General features: G+C 42.8%; 1 long non-coding RNA gene across 3 annotated transcripts; it reads left to right on the top strand.

Moving 5' to 3' along the window:
* Window positions 1-990: 990 nt before the first annotated feature.
* On the top strand, window positions 991-14,155 carry LOC122221368. 3 transcript variants are annotated; one of them, XR_006203169.1, is made up of 5 exons: window positions 991-1,108; window positions 9,003-9,146; window positions 9,647-9,762; window positions 10,885-10,993; window positions 13,643-14,155. It is a non-coding gene; the product is annotated as an uncharacterized LOC122221368 (long non-coding RNA). The 3 variants fall into 3 exon arrangements; XR_006203168.1 differs by lacking the exon at window positions 991-1,108 and adding an exon at window positions 8,492-8,560; XR_006203170.1 differs by lacking the exon at window positions 9,003-9,146.
* Window positions 14,156-25,081: the final 10,926 nt, after the last annotated feature.

The raw sequence follows: 25,081 nt of genomic DNA, 5'->3' as shown, positions 1-25,081 counted from the left end.
TGGTATTAACAAAGATCAATTTCAGTAAAGGAAGACATCCAACACAAGGGAGTTAAACAGAGCTGGGAATAAATGACGTAATGTTTGAAGCGATAAGGGATAAGTCATGCTGGGACTCCAAGTTCTTGTATAAGTGATGATTAAATGGACTTTTTGTCCCTGCCTTTTGCTAAAGGTGATATTTCTTTACTGTAAAGTATAATGTATCTATTTTGGCATCGTCAGTGAAGTATGCAGTTAATAATTGGGCTTCTTAAAGATTTCAGAATCCTTTGGTCTTAACGTGAAGGGAGGGCCTTATCTTTACTGCTAACTCATTTCTGTTCTTCAAACCGAAGCGACAGTCTTTTATAAGAATTTGGCTTTGGGTGTTATCTTTCAAGAAAACAGTATTCCAAACTTCAATACAGTGAATAGAGTCAAACAGACACCATGAGAATAATATGGGAGATTTTGGAAATAGAGTAAAGATAAACTCTCTGCCGAGATGTGAGATGCAATGAAAGAAAAGGAAATGATGAGGTGAATAGGAACAACACTGGTGCAGGATTTCTCTCAGCGTCTCTTAAAAAAAAAATGACAACGACAACTAAACCAGACTTTTTCTTTTTCTTTTGGGGTCCCTGAAAGCTGTTTAACAATTTAAGTCTATTCACATGTTTAAAGCTGGAGGAGACCTCAGATATTTCAAGATGAGAAAGCCCAGGGAGGTAGTGTGACTTACAGAGGATCACAGTGTCCCTTTCTCCTGGCTGGTAGCCATTTCTTGGTAGCTAGATTTTCATTTTTAAGAGGAGAATTCCGTTAAAACAAAACAAAACATTGTCCCAATTTTTTAAATTCTGTTTTTGATGGTGGTATTGACTTTTGAACATGCACCAGAAAATGAGCACTTTGATTGGATGCCAGGAATGTCAACTTGGAACTAAGCAGAATGCTGAGATTCTGATTCCGTGTTGCTTGAGGACTGGCACTTGTGACATCTCTAGCTCAGACACAGGGTCATGGAGGAGACAAGATCTAACCAGGAGAAAAGAACAAAGAACCTCATCTAAAAAAAAAAAAAAGAAAATGTCCATTTCATCATTTTTTCCAGGCTAACCTCTAGGTAGGTACTTTTAAGGACTTAATCCGGAATGAGAAGGTGGATCAGGAGTCAGGATTTTCAACCTCATGGAGAGAGATGCACCCCAGGGTCTTCCTGAACAGGGAAGGGGCTGCCATCCTGACACCTGGAATTTGAGACCTAAGTGGGGCTTCCTACAGCTTTCTCCACTGTGAGCTGGTGCCAATGTTAGCAGGAAGGGTGGGCAGTGCTTATTAATGCAGGGCACACAAAAGAAGGGAGCCCAGAGGCCTGGGCTCTAGTCACTGCTTTTTACCAGCTCCATGTTCTCTGGAAAGATCTGTCCCTGCCATTAGGCTAATTGACCTCAAGGTCCACAAGGACTGGCCACCGATCACCCCAGTCCAGACCCCTCCCTCCCCTCATCCACCAATTGCCGTGGCCACACCCTAAACCAAGCCACCTCCTCCCTCTCCCTTCGTGCTGCCTGAAATTTGGAATTTTCACTCCTGGCTGTCTTCCTATTTCTCTCACATGTTACCAGTCTCACAAGACACATTTTTCCATCCCTCAAGACTTCTAGTTCTCTGACTCTGCTGGGCCTTCTAGTCCATTGGTGCTTTCTGACAATCCCTCCTTTTGGACCATTATGTTTTTCATTGGTAGTTACTTCACAAACACTCTTCCCAGTCCTCTCCTCTGCCCAGTGAGCGTCATCTTTCCACTGATAATCAGCACCTTGACAATCCCAACTTAAAAAATCCAATCCAACCACCCCTTCCTCAAGGTCTGCTGTTTAGTGGTACCTATGAATGCCCATTGTAGGGCCATCCCTATGCATGAGCGATGCCAACCCCTTAACACCTGAAACTTTCTTATGACTAATTTAATCCTTTATCAGTTGCCTCAATTTCTCTACCCTGTCCCTGTTTGTAGTTTCCATTCCCTCATTTGCAGCAGATGGCTTGGCTTTATGTTCACTGAGAAGGACAGCAGTAAGGCAGTTCCTAAACTATCTCCAAGTTTCATGGAGTCTGAATGACCTGAACTGGGAAGGCCAGAGGGAAGTTCAGACAAGTGTAGCCTGAGCCAGAGGGAAGACAAGCCAAACCATAGCAGAGAATGGGAAACCAAAAGGATAGTCAAGGTAGGTTCCAGTGTAGGAGGTCCTGAAGCTGAGACAGCAGGATTCATGTAGACCCCTTCATGAAGACTGTATCTGTGTTTCATTGGACTTCCAGTTCATTCCAAATCTCAGCTAAAGACATTAGTGTCTCCTTGGCCTGAAACTCTCAAATTGTCCAAACCACAAATAAATTTGCTCTGAAAGAATTTTTAGATACAGAGTCATAGATGCTGTGTAATAAAGTTGTATTCTTCATATCAAGTTAGGCTAAGGGAACTCATCTCTGAAATTTTGCAGCTCAAATACAGCCCCAGTTCAATTATTTTCCCATTTGTTTTCATCATCTGACTTCCTAGCAGGTATAGAATTTTAGCCTGGGGAAAGATTTTCACTCAGGCATCCTGCACAAGGCATGGAGTTGTAAAGATACTGACAGATCAGGAATATGGTGGGTTGAGTGGCCCTTCTATGGTTAGCCTCACCCTCGCCTTGTGTTTACTCTCCTTGTTTTTGGTGATTTACAGAATCCCTAAGCAGGGTGAAAGAAACTAATGGCCCAGAGCAAAGGGCATCTGCTCATTGGATTTCTCTTGGTCATAAGATTTTGATGTCTTTTGGCCTTCCCTGATGCAGGAAGATAATCAATAGCAAGTTATATTTTTAGATGCAGTTTTTGAGAATTTATTTCTCATTGTGGAAAAAGCTCAGTGCACAGACAGGCCTCAGGGACCCTATGGCCAATGTGAAGGGCTTTGTCCTCCATGAAAGTTCCTGGACAAAGTTATTGAGCCTTTCTCTATGGGCATGTATAGTGAGAGAGGGATTATGAAGCAGACAAGAGAAAGTTTCTATATAGAAGAACCACAAGCTTCTATCCAACCTTTGAGCTGAATCAACAACCCTGGAACTCCAGTTGGGTCACTGGGCCTCCCTTCTTAAGAGATAAAGTGGAGAATAGATATTGGGTTAGTGGTCAGGGGGCAGATGAACCCACCACCAAAGAGAAGAACTGGTCAGTAAGGAAGCTGTGGGCCAAGGCTACTTTTCAGGTATGTTTATCTAGCCATCGACATGTTTAAGTTTCAAAAAAAAAAAAAAAAAAGGCAAGTCAGAAACCCCTTTAAATGAGTATATATTCTTCAATAAGCCAAATGTTTGTTATTTAAGGAAGCCTTGACAATTTATTCTGGAATAAAAGTTAACAAACTCTGTGATGTCAGTAACAATGTTTACCTGTTAAGTTAGTTGATTTATAATAGATACGTTCACTTACTTCCAAAATAGACTTAAGAGAAAACAACCAAGAGATTTATGGTGGCATTTTTCACCTCTTACCCTCTTTTTTTGAAGTAGGGCTGAGTTTCTTATTGAAAGTGACCCTGAGTGACCCTACCTCCATGGCTTTAGCTCTCACTGGTTCTGGTCAGAAGCCTAGAGGTAGTAATGGCTTCCCACTCTTTGTAGTCTCTGGGTGTTTCAACATGCCTTGCTGTTTCCCTGACCACACCTTTGTAAGAAGGCTTTTTGTTCAATGAGTGTCCTCATTGTATTTTGTTTCTTGCTAGGACTCTCATTGCTATAATCTCCAACATGGAAAACCTGTATGGTTGTAACACTTAAAATAATTTCTGTTTTTGGACCAAGTATCATCAGTTTACTAAAAGAACTAGTCCTCTTTGTACTTGTACAGTGTGATATTTATGCGAGCTTCCATTCATGAAGCATCACTGGGGAAGTAATAGGCATCATCAATCCCATCTCACAGGAAAGGAAATGGAATCACTGGAGTTTAGGAATTTGTTCAAGCTCCATGACTAATTGAGGTTACAGTGGCTAAGATCTCAGCTCTCCAGCAGGCTCTTCTAGCCCAAACGGTTCTGACCCACCAGCAGCCAAAGGAAGATGGAATCTTTATTATTTACCCTTCATCACTTTCTAAAGACTTGAGAGAAATGTTTCTGCCAAAAGGCCACCCTTAGCGCAACTTCCAACTTCAAAACAACAGATCTCCTTTCAAGACCAAGTGTGATCTTCTTCCCCTTTATTTCCACATAAGAATCCCCGCAGCTTTTACAAATCATCAACATTTTACATTAGGTTCTATTTCAAAGATCCTTCAGAAATGCTGACTGGGAATGGCCAAGCTGACTTTAGCAAATAAAAAGAGTTCTCATTTAATCATTTCAGGTATGTTTCTCTCTTTATTTATCTTACTCTCTGCCTGTTACCCTGTTTCTGTGCGTCCCTCTTTCTTTCCTCCTCCTTCTCATTCTATGAAAGAAAGTCATAAGAGGCCTCAGTTGGACAAGCTGACAGTCCTTTGTATGTTGAGGCACCTAGACACTAACAGTGGGAAGTCGTTGTTGCCTCTAGGCCTGTGACCAGAGCCCATGAGAACTGTAATCATGGAGGCATAATGGCTCAGCCCCTGCCAGAACTATGACACTGAAGCAGGGGGAAACAGGAAAGAAATACCCCAGTCTCTCTTTCCTCTCACCTCTGGTCTCCTGCTGGTGCTTCCCAATGGCCAAGACCAACTGTAGGCCAGAGGGCCAGGGAGCCTGGACGATGCAACCCATACTGGTAGCTTTTTGGGCTAACAGCAAAGTAGAGATGAGCAGACAGTGAATGAAAGCAATAGAAGGGGGCAGCAGATGGGGAACAAATAGCAAATAGCCAACATAGAGATGACTCTACCTACTGACAACAGTAAGACTCGTTAGTGGGATGAGTGAACAATATTTTAGTTCTTTACTTCAGCCTCTCTTCCTCCTTCCAAAATAGTGTTGATTCATTTCTTGATGAGTTTTAGGGGCCCAGAGAGAGATTGTTTCACTCTCTGGACACTTCTGTTTTCTCTACTCTCTCTGTGGCTTATGCTCTGTTAGGTGGAGCAATTGACTTTCTTCTTTCGTGAAGTTGTGTTGGGAACTGAATCTTTTTCTTTCTCCTGCGTTCTCCTTTGCTAAGTGCTAAACAGGAAGACTGATTTCCATAGATAGACCCTCAAGCAAGCCACGGCAGAGGTCTACCCCAATGGCAACCACAGATGTGGCAGGCTTGCTTCCATCCATCTGTGGATCACCTGACACAAGAGATACTCTTACCGTGAAGCTAATGAAGTTTAATTATCAGCACACCCATCCCACTCACATAGGTCCCTCCAAGGGCCTTGCAAGGGCCCCAAAATTTCATATTCATAATGTGTTCTTTTTCTTAAAGAGGGTCCTCACAATTATATAAACTTCAGGGCCAAAAAACTTGGGCCTATCCATTCCTCTATATCTTTGCCCCTGAAGACACCTTTTCTACCCATGACTAGCCTGGCAACATTTGCAGATTCCAAAGCAGAGCCAATTAATATACGATAGATCTATTGGCAGAGACTCCTCAGACATATGGTCCGGTCAATGGGCCCAAACAAAGGAGCAATGGCAAGGTGTCACCGCATCCTAATAAAGCTGTGACAGTGAAACACAGTCAGTGACAACGGATGACAAAGGCAGGCTGCTGAGGATTGGCCAGTCACAAATGAAGCTCTGATGCTCTGCAGTTTAATAAACGTTACATGCGACACCAGGGGGGCAGTCACCTCCTCTGATGGCCAGCCAACTTGTACACCTGCTTTTTGGGGAGGTGCAGTGAGGAGAGCACAAGCAGACTTGCTCTGCTAGCCTCGCCAGGACAGAACCTGGTCCAGGCTGCGGGCAGCCAGCGGGGGCTCTGCACCTGGGTGTATTGTGGATGCCAGCCCCGGGTTAGGTCACAGAGATGGAGTTGTGGATCATTAGTTCCAGCCCCGGCTAACACTGCCAAGACCTGGGTTAAGTCCTGGCCAGTCAGGCTTCTTTTCATTCACAGTCACAAAGTACCTGTTAGGTCTCATGCTCGTGGTGCCTTCAAGAGTGACTGAGTTTAAGTCACTTAATGCTGATCCTTCCCTCCTCAGAAAAAAATGGCCAAAGATGCCATCTAGGTTGAGAACTTAGTAGGTGACAGCACTGGTGATGAAAGAAAAAACAATGAACAAACCTTTCCTTTTTTGAGAGAGAAAGAGAAACAGAGCATGTGCGCACAAGCAGGAGAGGGGCAAAGAGAGAAAGAGAGAGAGAGAATCCCAAGCAGACTCGATACAGGGCTCAATCTCATGAACCATGTGATCATGACTGAGCTGAAATCAAGAGTTGGACGCTTAACCTACTGAGCCACCCGGGCTCCCTGAAAATTTTCTTTATATTGGTTTATCATTTCAGTACCTACCAGTACCTTATTTAGGGACAGAAGAGGAAGAAGAGAGCTGGAGGAAAGAGGAAGGAGGGATGAAAGAATGTGCTACTCACAAGAGGGATTAAGAACAAAGGCTCTGGAGGGGTAACTAGCTCTATGACCTTGGGCAAGAAACTTAACATCTCAGGGCCTTAGTTTTCCAATTTTGTAAAATAGGAATAAAAATAGTGCTTACTTCCTAGGAGGCTGTGAGGATTAAAAGAATTAACACATGTAAAACCCTGTGTGTGTTCCTAGCACAAAGGAAGAGCTCCATAAATACTAATAGGATTTTTTTAATGTACTTGCATAACCTCTCAGGCTAGGAGCTACCATCTTTGTGGGACTAAGCTCTGTCTTTGCATAGAAAGGACTAGGGCTCTGAGTTTACCAGCCACAGGGCATTGACCCCTTCACTATCCCCTTCAGCACCTTCCATCTGTAAATAAGAATGCCAATAATCTCCGTTTTAGCAAGTTTGTTCCAAGAAGCAAATGAGGCAGGAATCATGCCGGAGTTTTTCTTCCCTGTGAAGGACGGCAGAATGGCTGTGTTATTTGGAAATCATAAAATTAGTCAGACACTTGTAGTTTGCCTGAACCTTTTATGCATGAACCTCTGTCCTGTGATGTGTGTTGCCGTACTGGATGCTCAGGCTCCCTGAGAAAAGCCGAACTTACCTCTGCAGGCTACTGCTGCCCTGCAGGGTTCCATCCTGGAGCGAATTCACTTCAGAAGAGTCACCCCATGGTGGGGTGCTAAGGACTGGTCCCAAGCTCCGACATCATGAGTCGCTTTGAGCTGCACGTTGTGTCCACGAGCTCTCTAGGCAGCTGGGCTGCAAGGAGGTGCTCTCAGCCTCGAGGACAAGGACAGGCTCACCGTGGCCCATGTTTGCCTGCTCCTTTCCAGCTGGCAGCGCTGCTTAATGAACTGCGCCCAGAGTCACAAGGAAAGGGGCTTTTTGATGGGCAGAGTTATTAGCGCTTCGTTCTAATTATGCCTCCTGGTGTTTTCTTCACTGTGCCCCTCACACTTCACCTGACGATGCTGTTAGCGTCACCCAGACAGGTTGGTGATGAGCACACTGAACCGCTGCTGATGGGGATGAATATCAGGCCGACTGGAAAACAAAGCTTGTTAGCCTTCTCTTTCTTGTGTGAACCCCGTAAGCCTTTCTGGCCTTGCCTTGTGGGGAGCCCAGAAAGGGCCTCTTTTCGGAGATTTCTGGATGGAATGTGATTTCTAACATCTGGTGCAGACAGCCCATTCAGGAAAGGAAAAGAACAATCCTTCAGGGGGCTCCTTAATGTCATGTCAACAATGTGGTAAGAGAAGGGAGAGAAGCAATACACCCAGCCCTTTCAGGTAGCTCTGGGCACAGGGGACCGAGACAGGAAGTGCGAGAGGGACAGAAGGGAAGTGACCATCTTCTCCTGTAGAAACGACTCCTGCCAGTCTGGATCAGCACTGTGAGAACTGTTTTCAGAATGAGAGGGATCGCTCAAAGGTTAGAGGTTATTGAAGGAAGGTTCTCATGGTGGCGAATTCTCTTGACATGTGTCTGAAAAATGTTTTTTCTTTCTCTGTATTGTCGTGAAAGACATGTTCACAGGGTATACCATTTTTGATTCTCAGCCTTTTGGAGCTGGGTTTCCTCTACTTTTGGCTTCTGTGTTGCTGTTGGAGAGGCTTGTGGCTGTCAGTTGCCGTTCCTATGATCCAAGTTCCCTCTCTGGCTGTTTTTAAGATCTGTTCTTTGCCTTCGGGGTGAAGGCAATTTTACAAAAGTGTGTCAAAGTGTGGATTTTTTTTCTTTGTTATCCTGCTTGGGATTTATTGTGATTCCAACCTGGAAAGTCCTCAGCCTCTACTCTTCTAATACTGCTTCTTCCTATTTTCTATACCATCTCTTTTGGGAAACTCTGCTTGACTCTCTGGTTGACCTTCTCTCTCCTCTGCATGCCCGTTTCTCAGGCCTGTATCAGTGGGAACCCCAGGAGACTGGGGCTGACAAAGTTCTGTTCTTCCAGAAAGAATTTGCATTTGTGCTGCTGCCATCTGCCAGGGTGCTTTCAACATTGGGCTGAACTAATTTCCTGGTAATTAATCTCCATGCTTTTTCGTATACAGAGATAGTGCAAATTCAAGCCCCAGACCTGCCTGGAAACAGTTCTGTGGTTGGGATACTTATTTGGGAGAGATTTTTCTTTTTCCAAGGGCCAAGGCAGGCTCAGACAAGTTTCCTCGTTTGTGTCCTTGTGAAGCAGAATTTTCTTTCCTTCCACTGAGGGAGTAGTGTGTGGGGAACCCCTGCCATTCCAACTGCCCGTCTCCCACAGCATGGCCATGAAACCCAAGGCACTGAAATAGATGAAGGGGTCTGAGAAACCCTTAAGGGCAGTTGCTGTCTTCCATGGCCACTTTATTTTTATATCCTGAGTCTTTCTCCACTGCCCCAAGGGTTCTGAATTTTTAAAACATATTATTCATAAATAATTATTTAAATTATTCAATTTAAAAAATTGTTGTTTGCTTGTTTAGTTTGGAGTGGAAAGGTTATCAGGATTTCTGGTCCAGTACATCTCCAGAAATGGAAGTCCACATCTCCACGTATAATCCCCTCTCTGAAGAATTCTCCAACTTCTCACTCATTTGATCTTCCTTTTGTTCTCTGTGGGCTGGCATGTGAGTAGCTAAAGCTCTTCACCATTAGCAGAGATGGCCCTCATCACAACAGGAGGCATGAACGGCAATCTCGTATCACGTGGGAAGAAAGTGTTAGAAGCCCTGTACGTTTATCTCAGACATTGCTTAGTTTCCTTTTTTTTTTTTGTATATGCTTTATCACGTGCACATTATGTTAGTATGGTAGTACATGCTTGCAATCTATTAATAAATAAATATACATTTTTTTAACTGATAGGAGTATATAGTCATGAGAGTTTGGACACTCCACTACCTTCTGAAGTGGTTGGAGGTCATTCTCTCCATTCCTACGACTTTTATGGCTGGAGAGAAAACATTCATTCAGAACTTTGCAGACACTGAACTCTACTTCCTCAGTCCAAAAACAAAAGGTCTGGCATAGATCATGATAACATTATATTATATGTTTATAATATACTGGGTTCTCCCAGTACCTTGCCTGGGGCTGTGTTCGCTCTGAACCTCCACTGCCTTTCCAGGTCTATTTGATGCATTTCCTTGGCCCGTCCATCTGTGTTCCCTGTCTGGGGTATGTTTTCAGGCCTCTGAGGATACATTTCACCCTGGAAGTGGACACAAGCAATCAGAGTTCAAGGTAACTACGCAGCCAAATGACCACTGCCAAGGCTTTCTACCAACAGGAGCTAGAGAGTCAAAACTCTCTTCTCCGTATTGAAGCTGAGTTCCAGTCTTGAAGTGCTTTCCTGATGGTGATTCTAGAACCCTCAATTCACAATATGACTCCAAATGGGTCATATTGCAAGAAAATAGTCAGTCTGGAGCTATTTACTGTTCTTAGTCTTAGAAGATAGTAAACAGAAGGCTTACATGACAAATATTATAAAATATATGTGTGTGTTTGTGTATAAATTGGCATAATCCATAGGTTTCATGCCATCCTAAGAAAAGCTTTTAGATACAGAATTGTGGTACTCTGGTTTATCAGTATGGAGAACTTATGGTACAAATGAACAAGAAATTTTGTACTATAGTCCTTGTGTGCACTGTCCCCATCATCACACAGACACATGAATTGTGGGCATGTCATAGCTGGGTCACTCCCCAAGTCATTCAAAGCTGAATCTGGCATCATTTTGTTCTCAGAATCTTTGAGAACTCTGGGTCCATTAGTGTGGATGAAAACAGGTTTAGACCGCTTTATGACAGTGATGTTATCACCTCCTGTGTGGTCAAGTGAAACAAACGTGGTCTCCAAATAGGCTTGTGTTTTCTGAGCTAACAGCCCTCCCCTGTTTATATTTTGTCCTTAAGGAGGATATTTTTTAAAAGCCTATTTCACAGAATCAATTTTAGTGGGCCCTTTAGAATGGGAGGTGAGCTGAAGGCGGTTCAGTTTGTTTTAACAATAACTTCAGCTTATTGAAGCAAACATTAGTGTATCACGTCCCCATATGGCAACCATTAGAGACAAGGGAAGCTTAAGAAGTGTATTGCTCTGAGATAGCTCATAAAAGAATTGTAGACATTTTTATAGGACCTAAAGATACCACCAATAGAATAAGGACAGAACCCATTTGTAGATGATAGGTGAGAAGAGGAAATCTTTGAGGAATCGAAAGGTCTTCCCTCTACAGTATACAAGGTAGAAGAGCGTTCAGTTGAGAGGTCTGTGGTTCATGTGCATATTAATTAAGTAATTTATTTTCTCAGTCAAATCAGTCAACCGATGTTGATTGACCACCTACTATGTTCCCAGATGTGGTGGATTCTGAGGATGCAGGGATGAACAAGACACAATCCCTGCTTCCAGGACTTGCACACGGTTGATGGACAAGGAAGGAGGCCACTAAGTGAGAGGGGAGACTGTAAGTAGTAGACTGGGTGGGGGTGATGTGCCAATACATGTGGGGGATACAGGGATGCTTCATACCTGACCTGCCAGTGCAAGTCTGTGCTGTGGGTTATTCCAAGCAGGCAGAGCTGGAGGTACAAAAGCTGCAAGAGGGAGAAAACAGGGTGTCCTTGAGCAACTTCAAGTAGTTCTTTTTTTTTAATGTTTATTTATTTATTTTGAGAGAGAGCTCAAGCGAGAGAGGGGCAGAGAGAGGAGAGAGAATCCCAAGCAGGTTCTGTGCTGTCAGTGCAGAGCCTGATGTGGGGCTCAGTCCCATGAACGTGAGATCATGACCTGAGCCAAAATCAAGAGTTGGACACTTAACCAACTGAGTTTACCCAGGTGCCCCTGCAAGTAGCTCTTTATGGCTTCCACTAGTTTTAGGAAGGGAATGTCAAGAGGTTACACTGGAGAGGTAAGCAAGGATCCAGACCACAAAGAGACTTTGGTGATTCCCAGCAGTGGAAAATCATTGAAAGCTTCTAAGCAGAGGAATGAGGTGATCAAATTTTCATTTTAGGAGGATGGTGTTAGTAGCAGTATGGGAAATGGCTTAGAGCCGGGAAAGGTGAGGATGGGAGGCCAGTTAGGAGCCTGGAAAGGCAATCAGGTCAAAGGATAAAAGTGGCTTGAGCTAAGGTAGCTGACGTTGAGATAGAGAGCAGTGAACGACTGACGATGTGTTAGGAGGGTAGAATTAGCAGGACTTGAGAATGAGTTGAATGTGGGAAAAGGAAGCAGGAGAGAAGCTAAGGCTAAATAAAGCTTGTGTTACTGGCTGGGAGAGATGTAGTGTTCACTTACATGGCAGACACTGGGGAAAGAGGGAGTCTAAAGGGGACACCACTGCGTTAAATTGTAGAGATCTCACATTTGTCTCTGGGCTCTCCAACAGACTCTTACACATACATTTCTCAAGCGTGGTACAGGGAACTGGCAGGACTTAGAAATGTGGGAGCCCCCAGCCTATGGTTGGTAACAGAGACAATGGGAATGGGATGAGATTATCCCAGGTAGAGAGTAAAGAGGGGGATCTGAGGACAGACCCTGAGGGAACCAGCCTAACGATCATGAGGCAACCGGAGGATCAGCAGAGAAGTAGGAGACCAGGAAAATATGATGCCAGAGTGAATATGTGAAGGGGTAAGAGGAGAAGAGGGAGAGAGAAGGGAGAAAAAGGGTGAAGGAGGGCAAGTGTCCATGGTTCCGTAACTAGCAGATCTCCAGTGGCCTGGGCGGGAGCAGTTTTGGTAATGTGACAGGAGAGCAATTGCAGAGTGAATGGATGGTGGGAAGTGGAACTTGGGGGCAGGGCTAACTTTCTCCTTCAATATTCTACCTGTAAAGGGAAGGGCAGATGAGGTGGTAAGTGGAGGAGGGTGATAAGACACAAGGAGCAAATGATAGGAGAGATGAGATGATTCCAGTGCTGATGAGAAAAGAGCCAATAAGGAAGAAGGGGCTCAGGAAGTAGGAGTCAGGGTGATGATTAGAGAGGGGTCCCTGACAAGAGGGCTTGCCTGGGTCCAGAGTGCAGGGGTGGGGCAGGCTTTAGACAGAAGGGCAGACCCAAGAACCACGGAATCCCAGGCGCATTCACCAGTGTTTATGCTCTCACTTCTGGAATCAACTTGGGGTCAGCGAGGTGGCTTCACTCACTGATCTTGGCTGGACTTCCCTGTCTGAGACTCAGCAGTTGTCAGCTAATCTGGATGAGTTTGTGGTAACTGGAGTGACTGAAGTACTCTGTTCCATAAGAACCTCAGCCTCATCCTGGGACCTGTGGGTTAGCACAGCTTGTCATTCTCCTGGTGATTGTGGAGGCACAGGGGAGCAAGCTCCAGTGCCCACACCCATTTGCAGCCTGTTGGTCGTGTCTGCTAATATCTCTCTGGCCAAAGCACGTCACAAGGCTGAGTCACCCACCACACATGTTGCAAAGTTAAATGGCAGAGAGCACAGGTTCAGGGCTGGATGAAGAATCTCTTAACACAAAGAGAAATACGGTTTTGACATTTTGTCAAACACAAGAAGAAAAAGAAGTTTGCAAGTATCCAAGGGAAAAAGACAAATTAAAGGCTTAACCATTCCCTCTTCCATTCAGGCCAAGGTGCTGCTGTATTATTTATGTCTGGAAAGGTTAACACTCAGCTGTGGTTAATGAGTAAAGCAGTCTGGAGGAGAACAGTCCGTGATAGGGTCAGCACTACCTTATAAAACTTAACGACAGCAAAGTCAGCTTTATTGCTTTTGTAGAGAGGGGGAAAGCCCTCTACCACCTCGATGGAGTAGGTTGAATCTGCTTTTGGGCAAGAGAAAAAAAAATATTCTCTCCAAGTCTTGTTTACAAGAAAAGAGTATTGAACTGTGGAAGAGTTTAAGAACGTGTGTGGGGAGATAGGAGTGTTTGCCAAAGAGAGGACAAGACAGATGTGGGTTACATCCATATTATACCTGGACAGGCAAGAAATGAGCTCCTATCTACAAAGCCAGATCTCCCAGGGCCAAACTGAAGGGTTATACCGGGGGTCAGGAAGGCGAGTCTGTGATGAGGATGTTTTCCCCATCAGCTTCAACCATCCCAAGTGACCATCACTTGCCCTTCTCCTCCTATTTCCAGGCAGATCCATTCTACATATACCCACCTCTGTTTTGGAAGCAGAACTGAAGCATGCTGCTGTGAATTTTATAAACAATTCGCCAAGGTGTACACGGTTGTCACCTATGGACCTTGTACTGACATAAATTGGGGCTCTACACGTGGCATCTTTCACTTCAGTGTAGTGTGAAATATGCCCTGTTGGGACATTGATGGAATATAGTACCCGATTTTAACTAAACTAACTCTCAGAAAATGAACACTTGGCTTTAAAAGTTTCCTGCCAAGAAATAGCAGTTGGAAGATTTATGCGGACAATGTGGAAATGGCCCAGCTGACCATGAGCCCAGCACGTAAATGGGCTCTGGGTCAGCCATGCTGCGAGGTGCAGTAGTGGTGATCTGATCACTTCTGACGAGACGTCAGCCAAATGAAAAACATGGAAACGATGATTCTTTGAAATACATGTTTATATCCACTGTCATTAATCTGCCTCAAATGTTAGGCTGCATGTGAGTAGGAAGTCACCATGAGTAGCAGAATGTCCAAAAAGTAAGCATTCAGAATGAAGACACAAACTTCTAAAATAGCGTTGGCATTATTTTAGGTTGGGTGATGCCCAATCCACTATTTTTTTTAAATGTCAGTGTACAACAATTAAGAAACGTCTTTAAGGGTTTCTTAGAAGAAGCAAAAGATCATGCATATTTTTTCTGTGTTCTTCCTTCTATGGTAAAAATGGCTGAAACAGATGTGGAAAAGAATACAGTCACAAACTAGAATGGATTCCTTGATCAGCAAATAGTATTTAAAAATGCACGGAAAACATGGTTGAAGGTTAGAAGAAATGTGTACAGACGAATTATACTGAGTGGGAGGTTTGTTATGCTTTGGGGTGAAAGCACAGATGTCTGAGTTAATGGTATTACTAGGTTATTTTTCAATAATGAACTTTGTAAGAACAAAGTGTGTGTGTGTGTGTGTGTGAGAGAGAGAGAGAGAGAGAGAGTCACTAATGGAATGAGGCACTAAGAAGATGTATTCTCCACAGAAAAATGGCTTCTTGAAAACTTAGTGAATGTTAGCACCAAAGGAACAAGTGGTTTGATTGGAGGAAAAAAGGATTTGCAAGTCAGGCTACAGATTTGCCCCATGTGTGAAATTCTTTAATTCATTTGTCCTAAGCAAGATATTGCAGCAAAGAAATGAAAGCCAAATGAGTGCCTGTGTGGCTCAGTCAGTTAGTAGACAGACTCTTGATTTTGACTCAAGTCATGATCTCACTGCAGTGGACTCCAGCCCCAAGTTGGGCCACATGCTGAGGGGCCTGCTTGGGATTCTCTCTCTTCCTCTGTCTTTGCCCCTCCACTGCTCATGCTTGCTCACACTCTCTCTCAAGATAAATAAATAAATAAATAAATAAATAAATAAATAAACAAACGGCAATCGCTATCAAAATAACACCAGCATTTTTCACAGAGCTAGAAAAAACAACCCTAAAATTTGTGTGGAATCAGAAAAGATCCCAAATAGCCAAAGCAATCTTGAAAAAGAAAACCAAAGCTGGAGGCATCACAATCCCGGACTTCAAGCTGTATTACAAAGCTGTAATCATCAAGACAGTATGGTACTGACACAGAAACAGATGCTCAGATCTATGAAACAGAATAGAGAACCCAGAAATGGGCCCACAAATGTATGGCCAACTAATCTTTGACAAAACAGGAAGAAATATCTAATGGAATAAAGACAGTCTTTTCAGCAAGTGGTGCTGGGAAAACAGGACAGCGACGTGCAGAAAAATGAACCTGGAACACTTTATTACACTATACACAAAAATAAACTCAAAATGGATGAAAGTAAGCATAAGACAGAAAGCCATCAAAATCCTCGAGGAGAAAGCAAGCAAAAACCTCTTTGACCTCGGCCACAGAAACTTCTTACTCAACACGTCTCCGGAGGCAAGGGGCACAAAAGCAAAAATGATCTACTGGGACCTTATCAAAAGAAAAATCTTCTGCACAGTGAAGGAAACAATTGGCAAAACAAAAAGGCAACCAGTGGAATGGGAGAGGATACTTGAAAACAACATATCAGATAAAGGAATAAAGGACTAGTATCCAAAATCTATAAAGAACTGACAAACTCAACACCCAAAAAACAAATAATCCAGTGAAGAAATGGGCAAAAGACATGAATATATATACTTCTCCAAAGACATCCAGATGGCCAACCGACACATGAAAAAATGCTCAATATCACTCGTCATCAGGGAAATACAAATCAAAACCACAATGAGATACTACCTCACACCTGTCACAATGGCTAACATCAACAACTCAGGCAACAACAGATGTTGGTGAGGATGCAGAGAAAGAGGATCTCTTTTGCACTACTGGTGGGAATGCAAACTGGTGCAGCCACTCTGGAAAACAGTATGGAGGTTCCTCAAAAAATTAAAAATAGAACTATCCTACAACCCAGCAATTCCACTACCAGGTATTTATCCAAGTGATACAGGTGTGCTGTTTTGAAAGAGCACATGCACCCCAATGTTTATAACAATATTGACAATACCCAAAGTACGGAAAGATCCCACATGTCCATTGATGGATGAGTGGATAAAGATGTGGTATATATATGCAATGGAGAATTACTCAGCAATCAAAAAGAATGAAATCTTGCCATCTGCAACTATGTGGATGGAACTAGAGGGTATTATGCAGAGCAAAATTAGAGAAAGACAAATATCATATGACTTCACTCATCAGGGATTTAAAATACAAAACAGATGAACACAAGGGAAGAGAAGCAAAAATAATATACAAAAAGGAGGAAGACAAAACATAAGAGACTCTTAAATACAGAGAACAAGCAGAGGGTTGCTGGAGGGGTTGAGGGAGGAGGGGATGGGCTAAATGGGTAAGGGGCTTAAGGAACCTACTCCAGAAATCATTGTTGCACCATGTGCTAACTTGGATGATAAATAAACAAACAAACAAAAACACAAACTTACAAAGAAGTAGAAGTCAGAATTTCATAGGGCAATACTCTCAAACCTGAACGTATGTGTGAGCCACCTGAGGTCTTGTAAAATGTAGATTTTACAAGTCCTAACCTGTCCTAGATTCTGCATTTCTAACCAGCTTCAGGTGATGCTGCTGCTGCTGGTCAATGTACCACACTTTGAGTTGCGAGACCATACAGAAACAGAGAATGTAAGGGTTAGTATTAATTTTACAAAAATGAGATCATCTGCAATGTAGTAAAATGTTTCTTTTGTACTGACATGTGGAGTGATCATGCAAATCATTTGTACTGCGGAGAGGTTTGCTGGTTATCTTGTGGCAAAGTCCTTAAGAGTGGTCATACAGGAGGTTGTGTTTTTGCAAAAATGCAATTTTGTGTTTTGCTGCTGGTGGTGTTTTTGCAAAAATTCAATTTTGTCAAATTTCTGATCTTTTAAATAATGTCAAATAACGATTAGATTTCTACCTAACAAGTAGAATACATACATACGTAATACACACACACACACACACACACACACACACACACACCCCTAATCTGTTCCTCAATGTAAAAGTGGCAATTTAATAATGAGTGAGAAAGTAACCGACCTTCAGAAGAAGCTGGTGCTATAGAGAAACCATTGTTTTCATCATTATGTGACATTGTTGAACACGACATAGGCACCACCTATGACATCTTTCATGTCTTCACACTAAGACACTGGATTTTCTAGCATTTAAAAATCAATCACACAATCTTGAACACATTTTACAAAAATATAAAAACATAGCTATATTCCATCAGTGTCCCTTCTGATTCATTCATAAGAAAATTAGGTTGAGATCAGAAAACACAGAAAGGTATTAGCTGAATTTCCACAAAACATTTGCATAATTGGTGAACATGACTGAGCAAAGAATACCATGATTTAGTAAGAGAGGCTGATGGTGCAAGCCTTCCATTTGGATCTATCAAGTGTGTTTTTTACCTCAGACAGCAATTAAAACCAAGTAAGAAAACAAACCATACTTAGGACGAAACCATTGAATGATTGTATCACAAAGTCCTAAACCAAGATTTTAAAACAAAGCAGCATACTGAACTGCATTGTTCCCACAAAGAATATTAATAATATGTAAAAGATTTTAGTGAGAGTAAATATTGCCACTAATAAAATAATTACTTAAGAGCATTACTTGTTTCTTTATCTTATCCTTTTTAAAATTTATATTTTTGTGTATATTTTCATGTACAGAAAACATTACTACTGTAGTATATCTGAATAACTTTTAAATAAATAATATACATTTTGAGGTTGTTTACTTTTTTAATGTTTATTCATTTATTTTGAGAGAGAGTGTGAGCAAGGGAGGGGCAGAGAGAAGGAGAGAGAAAGAATCCCAAGCAGGCACCCCAGTGTCAGTGTGGAGCCCGACACGGGGCTCAAACTCACAAACCACGAGATCATGACCTGAGCCGAAATCAATAGTTGGACACTTAACCAACTGAGCCATTCAGGCACCCAAAGGGAATTGTTTACTTTTTAACTAATGGGGTGTGCAATACAAAAATATCAGAGGACGCTGATATAAATTAACACTATGAACTCTGGTCATTTTCCTTCATTCATTCAATCAACGTTCGCTACACACCAATATTGTCCTAATGAGTGGTGATTGCATATACATATTCTAAAAGACATTGAAACTCAGGGTGATCAGATTTTGTTAGCAATATGCAAAAACTGAGTGGGCCATCACCCACTCATGGTGAGTAGGCCATCACCATAGAAAGAAGAAAAAAATCACCCTTTAGGTTGGATTGGGCAGCTGTGCTGTGGAATGCCCTGGGTCTGGATCATTCCTGTTGAGCACTCAGTGAGTATTTATTGAACTCCAGCATGCCTGGTGAAGGAACGTGGTCCCAGAGATATTAAAGTGACTTACGGTGGATCTCTGCTGCTGACTCATGAGGTTAGCCACCGATTGGGACCAGCACTCTTCAGAGGAGCTTAAATGCCCAATCAGGAGCTTTGTCTAAATGTTGCTTCATTTTTCCCTTTAAGAGCGCTATCTCTTTTGTTAGAAAAAGAGTTTCTGGGGAACTCTTATCAAAAAAAATGCTTTGTATAAACTGCCTCTTGTGGAACCATTGCTATGGCTTCGCTAAGTCCTGTTGTACATGATCACTAGTTTAAAGAACTCCCAGTGGGAAAACAACATAAAGGGAGATATTTGACTCTTATTTAAGGACAAGTAGAAATTACTTTCTTTGTATTAGGAAGAACCTGAGGCAGAATCATGTGTTCAGGATAAAGGAATAGGTGTTTTTCTCTCTCTTCCTAATTTTGTTACAGGGAAGAGAAATAAAAGAGTTAGGGTTGAGAAAAAAAGGAGTTGAAACACAAGGGGAACTAAGTCATCAGCAGGCTTTAAATGAGGATGGAGCTAGCATCTGAGAGAAGCCACAAAGCTTTGCAGTATAAATCTAGCCTGAAGGTCCAGCTCCACATGTCAGCCTTGAGGCATACTGGCTAGAAGATGGAAATTACAATAAAGTAAAAAGAGCATACTATTCAGAGCATGGCTATGGGAGAAGAGTTATATTTAATGATAACTGATAACTAATGTATACACAGAAAAAAATAATGTTTCTCTAAGAAAAATGGTTTTTTTTTGTTTTTTTATTAAAAAAAATTGTTTTACGTTTATTCATTTCTGAGAGACAGAGAGAGATAGAACATGAGCGGGGAAGGAGCAGAGAGAGAAGGAGACACAGAATCTGAAGCAGGCTCCAGGCTCCGAGCTGTCAGCACAGAGCTCAACGCGGGGCTGAAACTCACGAACCATGAGATCATGACCTGAGCCAAAGTCAGACACTCAACCGACTGATACACCCAGGTGCCCCTAAGAAAAATGTTTATTCTCTGAGAATAAACAGCTGTATTGTCTATTGTTTCAAGTCAGCAATTTTAAGAATTATACTAAGGGCTCCTGGGTGGCTCAGTTGGTTAAGTGTCTGACTTTGGCTCAGGTCATGATCTCACAGTTCTTGAGTTCAAGCCCCACATCTGTGTTGACAGCTCAGAGTCTGGAGCCTGCTTTGGGTTCTGTGTTTCCTTCTCTCTCTGCCCCTTCCCCACGCATGCACCACCTCTTCCCCCCCAAGAAAAAAGTATACTAAATAGTTAATAACTAAAAAGTAGAAAATAAGTTACTATGTTTCGACTTGGGCAAACAACATCATTTGAATCTAAAGAAAAACATTGCCCAATAGTTTGCCCAAAATGATTAAGACACTGCCACTTGGTGGCAATGTGTACTAATTGCAGGAAAAGAACCCACTGTGGTTTGTTTGTTTTTTTTTTTTATCTCAACTTTGAGAATGGAGATTGATTTTTTCTTCTTTTTGGTCCTGTCTTCTAAGGTGATATGGATTTTCAAAGCTATAAAGGTAAACACTGCACAGCTATTTGTTTCAACAAATCATTATTGAGCACCTACATGTCACCAGGTACTATTCCAGGTACTGGGGATACAGGGGTGAATTGGAGAATTAATAGCTATGCTTTCATGGTGTTTAAATTCTGGTGAGAAAACAGGTAATGAATGAATGGATGATTCCTTATATTACTAAGGTCCACATGAGGATAAGACAGGTGGGAAGTAACTGGGAGAATTACTTAGGGAAGGCTTCCTTGAGAAGCTGACATTTAGACTTAGAGACAAAATAGAACTCAGCCTCCCAAAGCTCTGAGAGAGAAGCATTCTAGGCAGAGGAAACAACAAATACAAAAGCCCTAAAAAGAGAACAACTGTTTGTAATGAGCCAAGGAGAGAGCGGTAGTAGGTTAATTTAGAGAGAGGGGGCAGGGCCATAAACAGCAGGAAATTTGAACCTCGTGCTAAGTGCAATAGGAAGATGTGGGAAATTGAAAAAGGGAGGCACAATATTTTGCAGCTCTTCTCTGCAAGAGTTAGAGTGTATTTTCCCATCTCGGAAATCCGGGCTGGCTTTGTAACTTGCTTCGACCTAAGAATGTGGCAGAAATGATGTGTTAATTTCAAAGGCTCAGCCTCAAGAGGTCTTGGAGCTTCCACCTTCACCTTGTTGGAATGCTTCTGCCACCACATAAGATATCGCTGGCTGGGCTACTAGACAGGAAGTGACCTTGTAGAGAACAAGGCCTGGCCAATAACCAGCACCAAAGTCCCAGATGTGTGAATAAGGGGAATTTACCCTCACAAGTCCTCATATAGTTGCCAAATGACTACAGCCACATGTGTGAGTCCAGACAATTCCCACAATAAAACTGCCCCCAACCTATGTTACTGAGCCCAACCTACGTTGCTGATCCACAGAACTATGACAAATAATTAATAGTTGTTTTAAGCCACTATGTTCTGGGATGATTTGCTCTACCATAACTGAAACAGAAGCTCTGGAGAAAATTCTGTAAGGAAGCCTAGGGCAGCCATGGAAATACAGCAGCACCATACTCCTGAGCCAGGTATCAGTAAGAACAACTTCCAACAAGAGAAATGGACTTGGGAAAAGCCCGTGAAGGTCTCTGTCTGCTGTTTTGTGAGCTAATACTGCCCACGGTGCTGAATTGGACCGAACCCTGACTGTTCCCTGGAGGCTTTGGGGACGATGTTGAGTTGGGATTCAGGGTCCAGAATGGAGTGGAGTTTTAGATCCATCCACTTGTAAAATGTATATAAGTTATACTTAAGGTAGCCTCATTCAGAACTGAGTGGAGAGGGGAGGATTCTGGACTCCTCACTTACGTTTGGGGTATGGGAATTAAACAAGTTCATTGCCCTTTGACACCTTGAATTCCCTTATCTCTTAATTATAGTTACAAGCTGCATACCGCTTGTGGTATAATATTCTTTTCCCTAGTTGATATTCCAAGTCTATGGAATTCTAGGTACTAATGAGCAACCCAGCAACACTGGATGTTTAAGAAGAACCCACTAGCCAAGATGCATGTAAAGCCCAGATTCTTCTATGCTCCTTTGAAGATGGCCATGAGCTCACCGGGGGACCTTCCTAGCAAACATCTCTGAGAACAGAAGGAGGGTCTCAGCAGCAGGCTGACACATACCCATCTTTCCTGATAAGATTCCCCATTCCCTGTCACGCAACATGGAGGATGTATCTGGAGGCAGCTGAACTGCAGGGAAATTTACTCTTCTGTGAACCTTGTTCATAGAATGTCCTTTCTGAAGCTAGATGTGAAACTCCCATATCCTAGTTTCCTTGGTATGGCAGGAACCATTCCCTTCACATCCCTCCTAAGATTCCACAAGATTATGGGATTTACATCTTGTTTTAATTTGTCTTAAGCAACCCAGGAGTCACATCTGCTAAAAGCCAAGTCCTGACACCGTTAATAGTTACAGCCACCCCCTAGCCACAACCCAACCCAGAAATACCTCCTTCTTGTCCTTGGACTACCTGTTGTGTACTTGGGCTGGAACTGTTTCACTATGTGTTCCCTCTGCCTCAACCATCTCCCCCACCCTTTTCCAGCTGTGTCCTTTATTGACCTCATGGCAGCCTTCTCTTCTCCTCCTATATTCACAGTGTCAGAAGCAACCTTCATGTTCAGGCCAGGTCTTGGGGCCTCTGGGTTTGACCCCCATGTCTCTTTCTCCTCTCTCTAGAGTGTTGTCTCTGGATCTGATTCCACCTGAGTGGTTTCCAGTCTCCTCTTCGATTGCATGGTTTATATTTAGGTTTGGCTGCAAATGAGCAGACGGATGATGCAGAACCACCTCTCTCCCAGGGGGTGGGTCCTTCTTTCTCTTACTGACATTCTAGGGAAGGAAGTGTTGTCTGGTGGCCAGGAAGCAAGAGAAGCATGGTGAAAGGTGAGAGAAGTGATTAGTAGCTAAAAGGAAAGGGTAGGGAGGTATGAAAAGGGAAAGTAGAAAGTGAAGCATTAGGAACTGGCTAAGCACAAACTGTAGATCTCAAAACAAAACAAAACAACACAAAAAAAAGGAAAAAAAAAATCCTTGTGTCTTTGGAACTTGGGTTGTGATATAGGTTCAACCAATCATTCAAACTTAATCAAATACCCACTCTGTACTGAGTATAGTCCATGCCCTTAAGAGCTTATGTCCAGTAGAAGAAACACATTTAAAGAAAAAATTATGATGCAGGAAGAACAAAGGCTAAATGACTGATCTGGGAGCTCAGAACCAGCCTTAAGCAGTGAAAGAGGATGTGTCCTAAAAAACTGACACAAGAACAGGTTCTAGGACTCAGTATATAAACAGCATTGTGCATTGTATTAAGGGATTTAGACTTTATCTTGTAGGGAATGGGGATGGAGTCAAAGTTTGTAAGCAAAGGGGTGACACAGATAGATGTGTTTTAGAAAGATAAGTCTCTGACAGCATGGCTTAGAGGATAAGAGTTGAGGTCAGGGAACTATTTGAGGTACACTAGCACCCCACAGAGGAACGTGTTTATTTTAAACTAAGACCAGGATGGTGATTTTGGACTGAAGGGAATAGATTTTGAGATTCAGTTTCAGAGCTGGAATCAACAGGATTTGTTCTCCAGGTGGGTGTGTGAGTTCTGAGGGAGGGACAACAAAGGATGATTTCCAGGTTTCAGTCTTGACCACTTGCTTAGACCTTTATACCACTGACTAACATCTGAGATATAGGAAGAGGAGAGGTGGTTGGGGATACCACAAATTCCCTGTCCCATGAGCAGTATTTTAGGAGTCCCAGAGTTACAAAGCATCCCATTTTTGATGAATGAATATGCCATACTCCACCCCTATTTCTGACCCACTTTTCTTTTTTCTTTCTTTCTTTCTTTCTTTCTTTCTTTCTTTCTTTCTTTCTTTCAGAATGAGTGCATGCAAGTTGGGGAGAAGGCAGAGAGAGAGGGAGAGAGAGAGAATCCCAAGCAGGCTCTGTGCTCATTGAAGAACCAGACGTGGGGCTCTATCCCATGACCGTGAGATAATGACCTGAGCTGAAATCAAGAGTCATATGCCCCCTGGCCCATTTCTCTATTAGCTCCCACCCCAAAAGCAAACTGAAGCATAGGCAGATGTGAATGTTCTCTTCACCTCAAGCATTCATTTACTCGGCAGCCGAGAGGAAATGGGTACTCCGGTCTTACAAGATTTCCAAGTCATCAGTGCTTGCTGCATGCAAGCAGTCCTTTGGTCGTTCCTCTTCTCCAGTAAACCACAACCCACCCCCTTGAAGTCAGGAGCGATTACAAAGGAAAGGAAAGGAAAGGAAAGGAAAGGAAAGGAAAGGAAAGGAAAGGAAAGGAAAGGAAAGGAAAAGAGAGGAGAGGGGAGGGGAGGGGAGGGGAGGGGAGGGGAGGGAAGGGAAGGGAAGGGAAGGGAAGGGAAGGGAAGGGAAGGGAAGGGAAGGGAAGGGAAGGGAAGGGAAGGGAAGGGAAGGGAAAAGAAAGGAAGGAGGGGTCAGGAAATGTGTCTACCAACTAGGGAGCAGGGTCTGTTAAGGTCTGTTTCTCTTGGAGCTGTCAACAGGGATGAGGCAAAGATTCTCTACATCTCAAGATGGGATTCTCCTTTCTAGGGCTGCAGGACATGACCAAAAGGATTGTCTCCCCATCTATACTCTGATGCTCTCCCTTTTGGAGTTGTTCTCTCACTTTCATGTGTCTTTGAGTTGGGCTCAGGAAGTGAGAGTCCAGACAAGGAGAATTATACGTTGGTCATCCTTTGCTCTAGAAAGGCCTCAATATGGTTCATACTGATTTGCACTAACAGGAGCATCTCCTCACTTAGACTCATCTCTTTGCTCATAATGACACCTAACAGGTGGCCTACTGAGAATACCTGTCATCGAGGAAAGAGAAAATTTAGTTCTATAAATTATATAAATATAATACTTTTGAAATATTAACTGATGATCTTTTCCCTCATTTCCTATCATCCAAGAGACTCTAATCCACCCTACATTTAGGTAACCAGGCCATTCAGCTTTCATTTTCTTGGGAAATAAATGCAACAGCAGAAGGCAGGAAGAGTAAATACAAGGGCTTTTTCAGACTTTGGCGTTTTAAAAGCCTAGGCCTTAGGAAACAAGATAGGATTCATGTCACAGTTGAAAAATCGGGGAAAATATATTAGAAGTTAAATATTTCCTGGTCTGGGGGTGGGGGTAAGAAAGGAGAAGGAAGTGAGCAACTTGTGAGTACGTATTTATTGGTAAGTTCCTATGAAAGGAGGAGGAGGGGAGGAAAGCCCTGAAGAAATCTGGTTGTTCAAAGAAATGAGGGCTTTGCTCCAGGCCCTGAAATTTAGAGGGGGTAAAAATATGAGATAGTGACGTTTGAAGATTTTACCAGTTTCAAATCCCCCATCCACATCCACTCCCAGCAACTGTGACACCCCCACTCAACTTCTCCGGGTGAGATCAGCTTATTTTTTGCCTGACT

The sequence above is a fragment of the Panthera leo genome, chromosome B3 (assembly GCF_018350215.1).
Source record: "Panthera leo isolate Ple1 chromosome B3, P.leo_Ple1_pat1.1, whole genome shotgun sequence".
In the NCBI taxonomy this organism is placed as follows: domain Eukaryota; kingdom Metazoa; phylum Chordata; class Mammalia; order Carnivora; family Felidae; genus Panthera; species Panthera leo.
This window is presented reverse-complemented; position numbering and strand designations above follow the sequence as displayed.